The sequence below is a fragment of the Sminthopsis crassicaudata genome, chromosome 4 (genome assembly GCF_048593235.1).
Source record: "Sminthopsis crassicaudata isolate SCR6 chromosome 4, ASM4859323v1, whole genome shotgun sequence".
In the NCBI taxonomy this organism is placed as follows: domain Eukaryota; kingdom Metazoa; phylum Chordata; class Mammalia; order Dasyuromorphia; family Dasyuridae; genus Sminthopsis; species Sminthopsis crassicaudata.
Genome location: NC_133620.1, coordinates 329,587,731 through 329,603,040, shown reverse-complemented (window position 1 = coordinate 329,603,040; position 15,310 = coordinate 329,587,731).

The following is a 15,310-nucleotide window of genomic DNA, read 5'->3' as shown; positions in this document are numbered from 1 at the left end:
TATGTTGAAGATTTCCACTTCCATCAGAATACATCCTCATACAGTATTGTTGTTGAAGTGTATAGTGATCTTCTGGTTCTGCTCATTTCACTCAGCAACAGTTGATTTAAGTCTCTCCAAGCCTCTCTGTATTCCTCCTGCTGGTCATTTCTTATAGAGCAATAATATTGCATAACCTTCATATACCACAATTTACCCAACCATTCTCCAATTGATGGACATCCATTCAACTTCCAGTTTCTAGCTACAACAAAAAGAGCTGCCACAAACATTTTGGCACATACAGGTCCCTTTCCACTCTTTAGTATTTCTTTGGGATATAATCCCAATAACAGCAATGCTGGGTCAAAGGGTATGCACAGTTTGACAACTTTTTGGGCATAGTTCCAAATTGCTCTCCAGAATGGCTGGATTCTTTCACAACTCCACCAACGATGTATCAGTGTCCCAGTTTTCCCACATCCCCTCCAACATTCATCATTATTTGTTCCTGTCATCTTAGCCAATCTGACAGGTGTGTAGTGGTATCTCAGAGTTGTCTTAATTTGCATTTCTCTGATCAGTAGTGATTTGGAACACTCTTTCATATGAGTGGAAATAGTTTCAATTTCATCATCTGAGAATTGTCTGTTCATATCCCTTGACCATTTATCAATTGGAGAATGGTTTGCTTTCCTATAAATCAGGGTCAGTTCTCTATATATTTTGGAAATGAGACCTTTGTCAGAACCTTTACTTTTAAAAATATTTTCCCAATTTGTTACTTCCCTTCTAATCTTGTTTGCATTAGTATTGTTTGTACAGAAACTTTTTAGTTTGATGTAATCAAAATCTTCTATTTTGTGATCAATAATGATCTCTAGTTCTCCTCTAGACCATTCTTTCTTAATGGCCAATCTTTTCTTAAGTTAAATATGTCATGTTTTTAAACATATTTCCAATTTTTTTCATTTTGTGCAAGAAAAGTCAGAAAAGGGAAAAAAAGAGGAAAATAAAAACAAACAAAAGGTGAAAATACTAGTATTCCATCTACTTTAAGTTTCCATGGTTTTCCCTCTAGATGCAGATGGTATTTTCCAGCTCAAAACTTTTGGAATTGCCTTGAATCACCATATTATTAGAAAAAAAAAAGAGTCCATCACAATTGATCACCAAAAATCCTTGTTGTTATTGTGGATAATGTATTTCTGTTCTGCTCATCTCACTCAGTATCAGTTCATATAAATCTTTCCAGGCTTTTCTAAAACCAACCTACTCACCAGTTTTTATAAAACAATAATATTCATATTACATTCATATACTATAACTTATTTAGCCATTCCCTAATTGAGGGGTATCTACTGAATTTCCAGTTCCTTGCCACTATGAAAAAGGCTACTACAAACATTTTTGCACATGTGGTTTCTTTTCCCTCTTTTATGATCTCTTTGGTTTACAGATACAATGGTGAGACCACTGGATCAAAAAGGTATACACAGTTTTATACTCCTTTAGGCAAACTTCAAAATTGTCCTCCAGAATAGTTGGATCATTTCACAATTGCACTAACAAAGCATGAGTGTCCCAATTTTCATTATCTTTTTCTGTCTTAGTCACACTGAGAAATATGAAGTGATATCTCAAAGTTATCTCATCATTTACCAAATCCGATATCTTCACAAATATTATCTTCTTCAACATATTTCTCTGGAGCATCAAATTATTGATCACCTACTGTCTTTTTCCTGGGTTGTTATGATACAATAGTATCTCTCTTGACCTTTCTCTTACCTGATTATTTCCTCTCTGCCAATTTTCCTTATTGACTCATTATCCATTTAATACCAACTACCTATGAGTATACTTCAATGATCTCTTGAGTCCTCTTCCTTCTCTATACTGTCTCATTTAAAGATATCACTATCTTCCATGAATTCAATGACAATTTTTATGCACATGGTTCCTAGAATGTTTCAATGTGTCTTAGTCGCTCTCTCTCTTAATGCTCACATCCTGCCTTAGACATTTTGATCAATCACCTAAGTAAATTTAACACATCTAAAGTAGGATATATTATCTCCCCTAAAACAAAACAAAATAACAAATTCATCTTCAAAATTGTTCTATTACTCTCAAGAGCACCATGACCTTTACAATCAGTTAGGTTTAAAATTTCAGTCATTCAGCCATTACTCTCATTTACCCCACATATACATTTTGTTTCAAAATCTTCTCATTTTTTGTCTACACCTTTTTTAAAATCATTTTTATAGCAATTACTATAATTCAGACCTTCATGATCTCTTGCATATACTATTATAATTGCCTCCAATTTCCTAGCCATTAATACTAAACTCTATTGTCTCTATAATAAAATTTGAAACATTCATTTGGGGTTTAAAAATGTTTTCACAGCTTCATCTTTTACTATTCTGTTATTCATCTTACACATATCCTCACATATTTTGAATGTGATTCATGATGACTTGTTCAGTATTCTCCACAAAAACTGTTCCATAGTCTTTCTCCATGTTTTTTCTTTCCATCTCCACCTTCCTAGAAAGCCCTGACTTATTAATTCCCTTAGACTACTAACTTTCCTTCTTCATGCAATGTTTCTTGGTCCCTTCTGTTGCTAATGTGCTTGCTTTCTTGTCAATCTGTCATGTATTGATTTTATGTCATACACAAACATATTTACACAATACAAGTTATATGATTTAAAGTTTGCAAAGTGTTTTATATTTAGAATCTAATTTATTGTTTTCACCTAACAAGAATGAAAATACTTTGAGGGCAAGAATTATTTCATTTTTATTTTTATATTCCCAATGATTAGCAACGTTTAAGAAATAGAAAGTTTTATTTTTACAGTCAAAGTTCTGATAAGGGCCTCATTTCCAAAATATATAGAGAATTGACTCTAATTTATAAGAAATCAAGCCATTCTCCAATTGATAAATGGTCAAAGATATGAATAGACAATTCTCAGATGAAGAAATTGAAACTATTTCTAGCCATATGAAAAGATGCTCCAAGTCATTATTAATCAGAGAAATGCAAATTAAGACAACTTTAAGATATCACTACACAACTATCATATTGACTAGAAGGTCAGGGAAAGATAACATGGAATGTTGGAGGGGATGTGGGAAAACTGGGACACTGATACTTTGTGGATGGAATTGTGAATATATCCAGCCATTCTGGAGAATGATTTGGAACTATGCTCAAAAAGTTATCAAACTGTGCATACCCTTTGATCCAGCAGTGTTACTACTTGGCTTATATCCCAAAGAGATTTTAAAGAAGGGAAAGGGACCTGCATATGCCAGAATGTTTGTGGCAGCCCTCTTTATAGTGGCCAGAAACTGGAAATTTAGTGGATGTCCATTATTCGGAGACTGGCTGAAAAAATTGTGGTATATGAATATGATGGAATATCATTGTTCTATAAGAAATGACCAGCAGGATGATTTCAGAAAGGCCTTGAGAGACTTACATGAACTGATGCTAAGTAAAATGAGCAGGACCAGGAGATCGTTGTATATTTCAAAAATAATACTATATGATGATCAATTCTGTTGGATGTGACCCTCTTCAACAATGTGATGAACCAAATCAGTTCCAATAGAGCAGTAATGAATTAAACCAGTGAAAGAACTCTGGGAGATGAGTATGAACACTACATAGAATTCCCAATCCCTCTATTTTTGTCTACCTGCATTTTTGATTTCCTTCACAGACTAATTGTACACTATTTCAAAGTCTGATTCTTTTTGTACAGCAAAATAACTGTTTGGACATGTATACATATATTGTATTTAACTTATACTTTAACATATTTAACATGTATTGGTCAACTTGCCATATGGGGGAAGGGGTAGAGAGAAGGAGAGGAAAAGTTGGAACAAAAGGTTTTGCCATTGTCAATGTTGAAAAATTACCCATGCATATATCTTGTAAATAAGAAGCTATAATAAAAAAATTAAAAAATAAATAAGAAAGTTTTTAATAAATATGTTTTAATTGATTGACTTTTTTATTTATTGGTCAATGATACTTCAGCAAATATATTAATGATTTATATAAATACTTCAAGTGTTAGATTTTTAGGAGAGAATTTGAATTCAATTTTTTTCCTAATTGAAAATTTCCCTTGTCAGAATTTCATGAATATTGTTTTGAAGACTTACAATAGTATATATTTAGAATACATTTTTTCTTTTAGGATTTTTCCACTATTACCTATGAATAATGCAATCTCCAATTATACACAGTTGAGAAAGATACCTCCCTCATTTTTTTCTGCAGTTCCCCACCAAGTTGATATTTGTTCATTATTCATTTATTGGACAAATCCTTCTATTTTTGTCCACCTGCATTTTTTATTTCTTTCACAGGCTAATTGTACACTATTTCAAAGTCTGATTCTTTTTGTACAGCAAAATAACTGTTTGGACATGTATACATATATTGTATTTAACTTATACTCTAACAGATTTCACATGTATTTGTCAACCTGCCATCCGAGGGAGGGGACAGGGGGAAGGAGAGGAAAATTGGAACAAAAGGTTTGGCAATTGTCAATGCTATAAAATTATCCATGCATATATCTGGCAAATTAAAAACTATAACTAAAAAAAAGGATAAAAATTTTATTGGACAATGAATTACTGGATAAAAAATTTATCACTTGATATATTCCAGCTATTGTGTTCAATAATGTTGATAATAATGAAACAATTATGTTCCTTCAAGCATATGTCATTTTGATAACAGAAAGTATCACATATAGAGGAGTAGTGACCAGGAAGTATTTTGGTATTATTGATTTGATTATCATTTTAAAAGCTAGATTTCTCAAACAGAAGATGGGAATTTGATGATGGAAATAAATATACACTCAGTGGCAAGTTGTGAAGATGACAAAATGGAATTCTACTGAATTGCAGTAAATATTCATCAGTCAGAAGCTCAGGCTCCAAAGATATGGACTTGGGAGTGTCAGATTGAAAATGAAAAGTGGAATCTAGGAATGGCTGGAAAATGTAAAGGATAGATTTAGCCTATTAGGAAGGCCAGGAAATGATAAAAAATGTTTGTCTAAGCCCATTTTTTTTCTTAACTGTATTCAATTGATAACAGTTGTCATTCAATGGGAAATCCTTCCCCAAGTAGTATGCATTCTTTGAGTTGTAGTTATTGTAGATAAATCTTTATGTAGTTTGATATAGATATATAGTTATAGATATAGATATATAGATATAGATATAGATATAGATATATGTTGCTATATACTGTTCTAGTTTTTAACTAGTAGTTTTAGTGATTAGTCCTTTGGATTATAATATGAGATCTGTCAATTTTATTTTCTTACAATTGTAATTCTCCACTACTTATTAATTCCTTATTAATTCTATAAATGTTTATTATCTGAATTAATTTTCTTCCTATTTTTACTAGCATATATATTATTTGTCCATTGGTTGTTTGTGATAACACTGAGATTGCTGTGACATGAGTCTCACTGTTATTTTCATCACATTATCATAACCAAACATTAAACAGTAAAAATCAGTCCAATTTAATGGTTTATTCCTTATTTACAAAATATAGTTATTAAAATTTTTGTCCTGCAAGTTTGAGGCTTTATGATAGATTAACTCCAATATGCTTCATGCATTATGTAGCAATTTTGGAAAGGGCTTTCTTTTTATTATTTTCTCATTTTATTATGGATGTATGAAAAATCTAGTGACATGATACAGATAAATACAGAAAAATCATTATGATTTCTCTATATACTTTTAAAAAGAAGAAATAAAAGAATTAAAATTATCATAAAAATTGTTTTTATGAATGATTAAGAAAGGCCTGGAAAGCCTTACATGAACTGATGCTAAATGATATGAATAGAACCAAGAGAACATTGTACAAAGCAACAAGAAGATTATGTGATGATCACTGTGATGGATTTGGCTCTTTTCAACAATGAGGAGATTCAAGCCAATTTCAATAAAGTTTTAATGGAGAGATCCATATGAATCCACAAAGGGGACTGTGGTTACAGTGTGTGTGTGTGTGTATCACAACATAGTATTTTCACTTTTGTTTGTCGCTTATTTTTTTTCTTTTTTTTCTTTTTGATTTAATGTTTCTTGTCCAGCACGATAAATGTTGAAATATGTTTAGAAGAACTGCACATGTTTAATCTTTATTGGCTTATTTGCTATCCAAAGGAGGAGGATGGAGGGAAACACAGGGTTTTGCAAGGGTAAATGTTGAAAAATATTTTTGCATCTATTTTGAAAATATAAAAAAAAATTAAAAAGTTGTTTCAAAATGCATAAACTACAGTAGAGTTGTAAAATTTAAACTTCTGTGAATGAGTCATTTGTTTTAACATAATAATGACAGTATTTTGGCAAAGAATTTTTGGGTATCTATTGCCATAATCATGTATAACTGGTAGAGTGGTCAGTAAATACAATTGCTTTAGAAAGAAATTTGGAATTATGAAAGTAAAGGAAATAAAATCTATATATCCTTTGACCTAGAGATCCTCTTACTGACATATCTCAGAGACCAGTGATAAGAAGATAGTTGCAATATCTATCAAATTTGAAGAGCACCATTTTTTGTAATAACAAAGAATTAAGAACAATGCAGATGCCTCCAAATTAGCAATGGCTAAACAAATTGAGGTTCATTAATATGAAGGCATAAAGTTGCATTGTAAAAATAATAAATATGAATACAGAGAAGCACAGGAACGTTTATATTAGTTGATTCCTAATGAAGTAAGGAAAGCCCACAAAGACTACAACACCAGATTAGAACAATATAAATGAAAAAGAATAAGCAAAATTTTCATGTATATAATTTTGTACATTATTATATACATGAATATCACAACAAAGTAAATGGGACGAATAATCAATAGAATATCAAAAGTGAATGTTGAAAAACCATACATAGTATGAGCATGACTATACAGAAGAGAAATGAAAAAAATATCTCTACCCCACGACTTTGTGGTGGTAGAATGATCACGAATAGTGTATGTTGCACATTTTTTCATACTTTTCCAATAGCTGTTTTCTAGGAAACACCAGTTATATATTTTTTTCAGTTCTTTTTCTTTTGTCTTTTAAAAAATATTGTTTGTTTTGTGGAATGACTTTAGGGTTGAGGAGGCTGATTTTGATTAGAGATCTGCCAGCAATTGATTGTTCAGCTGCATATCAACTACCTTAGGTTCAGCAGAGGTCTCTGCCACTTTGCATTCAAACTAACAGAAAATCACCTCCCAAACATCCCAACAATAGTATGCAGGCCTCAGTTAAAGTTCTATTTCCCTCACATACTTGCATTCCAGTCATTTGGAAAAGTGTGATTAAAAACCATTTTGTGCCCTTGCAGATGTGACCCTAAGGATCCAAAGAAACTTTTTTTTTTTTAAATGGAAGTCAATGTTGCTTAGTCTAACACCAGGAAAGTATTATATGATCTGCACCACATTCAAATAAGTATTTTCCAATAACAAATTATTTTTTCTTGAAACTGTTCATTTAACAATGAACTGATAAATTAAAGCTGTCATCTACTTATTCCTCACTCTTTGCCCCCCCCCCCCATTAATCAATTCATTTATTGAAAAATGAGTCTCTCAAAGATTTGGATCTTTATATTCTCCTTATTAGAAAATATTTATTTTTTACATTCTTCAAATAAACTTGATCTTTAGATAAACTATTCCCAATTGGGATAACATGAAATTCTTCATATATATTAGAACTATTGAAGGAATGAAAAAAATAAAACAAACAAAACAGCTATAGTTATTTATCATAGCTACTCTTTCCAATTTCCCTTAGTCATTTTTATACTTCATTTGAGGTAACTAACAAATCCTCAGAAAATTGTTAAGGTAATTTCTTAGTTTCTTTTATAATGTAAAGTAATAACACTATATTTTATTTACACAAAATAAAGCTAATTACTACAACAGACTACATGTCTTTCAAAAAGAAATATTAAATTGCAAGCTCTTAGCTTTGTTTCCTTATAAAAAGAGGGATAGTAGATGTGATAGTCTATGTATCTCATCTCGTTGCCTATTATGCAAGTATTTTCATTATTCAATTCAAAGAGTATTTATTTTATAAGTACATCTTCTTTGTAAGATACTGTGCTAGGTACTGAAAAAACAGAAACAAAAATGAAAATCATAATTTATACCTTAATGAAGAAAATATTAATTTTAAGACAGTCAGGAAACATTGGCAGGATATAATCAAGTTAACAAGTATTTATTAAGTGCTACCATATACCAGTTAATGCACTATCTGGGGAATTGAAGACAGATGCAAAGTCCCAGCTTTTGAGGAGCTCATATGCTAATAGAGGAAGGCATAATGCCAAGAAGTAGAATAAGGAGGGAGAAATTTCTAGGAATATGTGACAAGTAATAAAAAAAAAAAACATTAAAATTGGGAAATGTATTACTGTATGGAAGACACAATAAGACAGTGTAAATCATAAACATCAAGTACAGAGTAAGACATGAGAAAACTGGAAAAGTAACATGAGCTAAGGTTGTGAAGGGATTTGAAACTAAATAGAGGATTTTGCAGTGGAACTTTGAGGCAAAATGCACCACTAAATATTGCTTGAAAAAGGTGGTGAACTGATCTGATTTGTGTTTTAGGAATATCAATTGGTGGGGAGATATTTGATGTAGGGAGATTAATAAACATACTATTGTTATAGTAAATGTGTGAGGTAATAAGGGTTAACACCAAAGTTGGAAGGAGACATATAGCAGATATACCACAAATATGAAAATGGCAGGTCTTGACAACTGACTGGATGGTGATGAGAAATAATCAGATGAGGATAACAAGTAAGTTGAGAGTGTAGGTAACTGTGTACCAAGCACACAGAAATGAGTGCAAGGGATAATGTTGTGAAAAATTACCCATGCATATGTACTGTCAAAAAATGTTATAATCATAAAATTAATTTTAAAATGAAAAAAAAGAAATAATAAAGGAGAAAAGGACCTACATCTATGGAAAAAAGGTGTTGGCAAATAATTGGAAATTGAGGGGATGCCCATCAATTGTGGAAATTGCTTAACAAGTTGTGGTGCATAAAAGCAATGGAATGCCATTTTATTATTAAATATGATGAGCAGGAAGATTCCAGAAGAATAAGAAAACTGTGTATGAACTGATGCATAGTGAATTTTTTTAGTGAAATGAGCAGAATCAGGAAAACACTGTATACAGTAATAGTAACATTGTGTGATGATCAAGTGTTATTGATTAAGTTCTCTATAGCAAGTCAATGGTCCAAGGCAATTCCAAAAGCTTCATGTTATCCACATCCAGAGAAAGAACTATGGAGTCAGGATACAAATCAAATCATATTATTTTCACATTTTGTAGCTTTACTTTTTATTCTGTTTCTTCTTTCACAGCATGACTAATGTATTCCCATGATTTTATAAATTTATTAAAAATATAAATTAACATTTTTAACTTATATAGGATTGCTTTCTATGTTGGGATGGGCATAAGGAAAAGAGGGAGAAAAGGAGAAAAATGGAAATTCAAAATCTTATAAATTAAAAAGACAGTAAAAACTGTCTTTTCATATGATTAAAAAATATTATGGAAAAAAACAGCAACACAAAGCTAAAGCTCTAAGCAATTTTGAGTGACCTAATAGAGAGATTCTATAAAGAGTATAAGAGAGTAAGAGAGTCAGTGTGGTTCTTTGGAAAGCATGTTGGGTTGCACTGTTTTAACTACCAGTTCTGCAACTTGCTACCACTGTGGCCTATGACAAATTTCTTAAGGTCTCTGGGTGTTTGTTCTTGGGTAAAATGAGGGTGCCCTATTACATGACCTCTCAAGATTCCTTCCAATTCTGATTATAACTTTGCCTGCTCTAACATTCTAGAAGGTAACTCAAAAAATAATTAGCTTTTCTTTGAGGTTATTAGTTATTACCATGGATAAAGAATTGGACATGAAGTCAGGAAGATCTCTGTTTAAATCTACCCTCATATACTTAGTTGCTGTATTATAACAAGAAAGTTATATAATTATTTTTTACTTTATTTCCTCAAGAATAAAATGGTTGAAATAATAGCACCTGTCTCCCAAGAAGGTTGTAAGGATCAGTTAAATAAAATAACATTTCTAAAACTCTTAGGACCATGGTTAGAATATAGGTGCTATATAATTATGTATTATTATTATTGGTACTATTTTGCTTTTAACTATAATTATAGGTCATTTTCTATTATTTTTATTTATAAATTAGACCAATTTTTCTTAGATAACTGCTGTATGAGGAATGTTTATGTACTAATATCTGTTCTATATTCTGTATTTATCATGAATATTATTGACATATGAGTAGTATGATGCTGAATGGCTATGTAATTGAGAGACTGACAAGTTCAGGTTAGTTTGAAAGAACATATCCCATTGACTAACAAAGATGTGAGGACAGACAGGTTAGCAAGACATAGGTGAGATAGACATATCCAGTAACTAGAATAACTTGTGATATCCCGTATGAAAGTGTTGAATTAGTTACAAATATAGCCAAGAGGAGTGTTAAAACGTACATAAGTGATTTGTGTCTTGTATGCAATTACATATGTTCATTAATGTTTGTATTTTGGATAGTTAATTCTGTTAAATATGCAAAGATTTGCCTTTCATTTGTGCATGTGTTGCTCTGTTGCATATTTTGCAGTGTTTTAGTTATGCTGGTTATATTATTGCTGTTGTCTTTTGTTGAATCCTGTGGCCATCACTGACTTTTCCAAATTTGCTGGCATATTGAATGCAGTACTTTAATAGCACCATCTTTTCAGATTTTAAGTAACTCAGCTGGAATTAAGGCACTTCCACCATCCTTATTGCTTCCTAAGATCTACTAGATTTCATTCTCCAGGATGGCTAACTTTAAATCAGTACCCACACCACCTAGAAGAACATAAACTTGTCGACATAAAAAAGTCTGGCATGCTGAGACCATGGGGTTATGAAGATTTGAACATGACTGAATGAATGAACAAAATAAGCACGTTATAAATGTAGTATTTACATGTGACTTAGCCTGCATGTAACAGTAATAGAGTCACTGAAGTAATCTTTCAAATAATGTTTTGTACTGTGTATATATTGTTATTCTTTATATTTTTTTATATTGTTAGTCTATAAATGTTTTTGATGCTTGAATTTTCTTTAATATTAGTCACGATTATATTTTGTGAATATGGAATCACTACATTGTCATATGTATGTGTTAATTATTGGTGCAATTTATAGCTATATTCACTTAGGAAACATGAAGTGTTATATTTTACATTGTGCCATAATTATTTTAAGTACTGTTACTAGTATTCAAGAATACTCAAAATAATCATCATTGTCATGCTAAGAGCTATTGTGTATTTTGATGCTATGCTACATAATTACTAATGCAATTTTTAATGTAGATGGTTTTATTATACACTGCTAAATTACAAACCATAAGGAAGATTATGTTATTGGTAATTGTAGTTTAGGATATGTGCTGGATATAACTTTGAATTCTTGATCACAGTAGCAGGAATAGGTCTATAGAGATTTAAGGGGTTTCTCAGTTGTTGGTTAGTGTATTTATAAAATTCATGGGGCCCCTAAGCTTCTTCCAAGCTGCTCCTATGATCATTAATTAACATAAAAGTAAAAAATAATGAATTAACTTTTTTATAGTTTTTATTTACCAGATATATGCATGGGTAATTTTGCAGCATTGACAATTGCCAAACCTTTTGTTCCAATTTTCCCCTCCTTCACCCCCACCCCTTCCATAATAACAAAGGCTATTACTAAATGTATTTTTTGTTTCTTAATTAGTTTTCATTCTTCTTGAAAGTTCATGCCTTCATTAATATATTATGAAATGTTGAGTCAAACTGACTCCCTTCCATTCTATTACTGACATTTTATTAACAAACAAATGAAAATGAAAGTTGACTTAAATTCTTACTGATTAATTTTTTTGCTATTACTGCTGTTTGCTTGTTCTTTTTTTGAAAACTGCTGAACATAGGAAATAAATTAGCAAAAACCAAAACCAAATCAAACAAATAATAACAAAAAGTTGTAGTCTGATAGATTTTGGGTATTTTTTTTTTGTTGTGCTTATTTCACTCTGTATCCTTCTAACTTTATTTTGAATAAAGGGTTTTTTGTTTGTTTGTTTGTTTGTTTGTTTGTTTTATCTGAAGCAATTGGGCTTAACTGACTTCCCCAGGATCATACTTCTAGGAAGTGTTAAGTGTCTGAGGCCAGATTTGAACTCAGGTATTCCTGACTTGAGGGCTAGAGCTCTATTCACTGCAACAACTTGCTGCTCCCTTTTTGTTTGTTTTTTATATTCTAGAACAAAAACCTATCGGGAAATCATATTTTTATGAAAATCCTTTTAAAATAAAGTTGAAAATCACACCATTTTCAATTAAAGAATACAAAAAAAAAAAGATGTGATCTTCACAAATCAGAATCATTATGATTCAAATTTCACTCACAGTGTGTTGGAGCATAGTTGTACATCCATCAATTATTTCTGAAATTAAGGAAAGAATGAAGAAATGTGTAGGTGAGAGATTTTACAATGCCAATTCTTGTATTATAGTATGGAGCAATGATTTTTGAGACTGGGATTATTAGGTACTACCTGAAAGGAGGAGATGTGTATCAATGGAACAAAGTAGACATGAAAAAAAGAGGTATTACAAGAAAATTCAAGAATATGGGACATGTAACTTATTGGCTCACAGATTGGCAATCAGTTTGTGTTGAACAGAAGATAGAGACATCACAGTTCAGTATAAAATGAATAATTTCAATTACATTAAATTTAAATATATATATTCACATGAAGCAACAGGGACTGGGAACAGAGGGAAAGAAGAAAATCTGAAGAACATTTCTATCAAGAATTTATCAGATAAAGGTCTCATATCCAAAATATATAGTTGTTGTTTTTTTCTCAAGATATATAATATCTTGAGTCATTCCCCACTTGAGTGTGAGTCATTCCCCAGGTGATGAATTGTCAAAAAAAACGAATAAGCAGTTTTCTGATGAAGAAATCAAAACATTTTTATACCCATATAAAAATGCTCTAAATAATAATTTAATAGAAAATGCAAATGAAAACAACCTTGTGATATCATTTTATACCTACCAGATTGGCTAAAATAATGGAAAAGTAAAGTAACAAGTTTTGGAATGGATATGGGAAAAAATTGGGATAGTTACTAGTTGTTGGTAGGGTTGTGAAGTGATCCAACCATTTTGGAAAGTGTAATGTAGTTATGCCCCAAAAGATTTTGAGCTTTCTGTGCTCTTTGACACAGTGCTGCTACTACTTCTTTTATTTCTGAAGATAATTAGGGAGGGAAAAGGAAAACACCTGTTTGTTCTAATATATTAATTGCATTTTTCTTTGTGTCTTTTGTTCTTTTGTCAAAGAACTGAAAGTTGTATAGATTCCCATCAACTGGAGGACAGTTGAACAAATAGTGGCATATGATTGTAATAGAATACTATTGTGGTAGTATACCACTTATACTGTGGTATAAGAAATGATGAGCTCAATAATTTTAGAAAAACTTGGAAGGAATTATACAAAATCATCAAGAATGATGTTAGCAGAATCAGAAGAATATTGTACAAAGTAACAGTAATATTATTTTAAGAAAGTTTTTAAGTGAATAAGTTATTTTGACAATTATACATACCCAAATTAACTCTATAGGATATGTGAATAAAAATTCTATCTGTATGCATAGAAAGAAATGATTAAAATGGAATATGCATATAATAATTTTACATACACATATGTCTATTTGTGCCAATGGTAATTTCATATATTTTGTAATATATTGATATTTATATGTAACTTTGTTTCTAATTTGTAGGAAGAGGGTGAGGGAAGGGAAAATAAGTTCATATAATTGTGTTGTGTGTTTGAGTATTTGTATATCTGAAAAGAATAGCAATTTGTACAGAGTAGATTTATAGTTTCATGTGCAATCATTTTTTTCTAAATTTTACTATGTTATGGCAATGCTTGTTTTATTCCATAAATTAAAAAGAAAATTAAAAAATGAAATACACATTCAAAGTCTTGAAATTTTTGATGCACCCAAGTTTACCTTGAATAATATTTGGTTTTGGTTTTGGTTTTTCTAAAATTATTTTCAGTTGGACCAATTCAACAAAAATAATTTAACCCTACCATGATTTGGTAAGATAAGAAGCAATATGCAATCTGAGCTTGCTATATGGAAGAGAAATGACCCAGAACTCATGGCTTATCTTATTTAAGAGGCAGGCTCTTTTTTTTTTTTTTTTTCTTGTTACACAACAAAACTCTATATGATTGAAACATCTGTAAGCTGTGTTGATTTTTCCCCTCTGACACTGACTAAAATTTTTCCATTAGGAGAGTTTATACCAAATAGAATTAGGCAGTATTTCCTAGTCCAAACGTATGTCCCTTCATTTCCTCTAATTTTATACAATCTAAATAAATACTCAGTGGTGCTCTGAGGCTACTGGAAAACTGAATGCCCATCATGTGTTCTAAATAAGGCCCTCTGGAAGAAAGGATTGCCTTGGAACTTAAGAAAGTAATTGTCAATTACTAAACAGAAGGGTGTGAGAATAAACATTAGGAAGAAAATATTCTACTTTAAAAGAAAATATTCCACTATCAAAGCAAGTTTTGAGAAAACTGATTTCCATTACAAATATATATATATATATATATATATATATATATATATATATATATATATATATATATATATATACATATTTAAACTGAAAATTCCATTTCAATTTAGGCTCCTTTATTTTCAAAATGATATTCAGAGAATTTAGATTTTTTATTCTTCATTATACATTTTGATCTTGCTGTATTACTAACAGATTAAAGGCAAAAAGATCATTTCCTGGAGAAATTGTCTTCCAGCTGGTGTCAAGATTTGTAAAATGTCAATGAGCAGATTTCTGATTTCTGAAGAAATATACACAATCATGGCTTCAAATTATCAAGTAATCTAGTGATATATGAAATTAACTGAGAAAGTATAGTCAACATTACTGTGAAAATAGTCTTCTAGTTTGAGATACCCTTTAGTACACTAAACCATATTTCCAATATTTAATTTTATCATTTTCATGTTAGAAAGGGCTTTAAAAGACATCACCTCAAACCCTTTGTCTGTTATAAAGAGAACTAC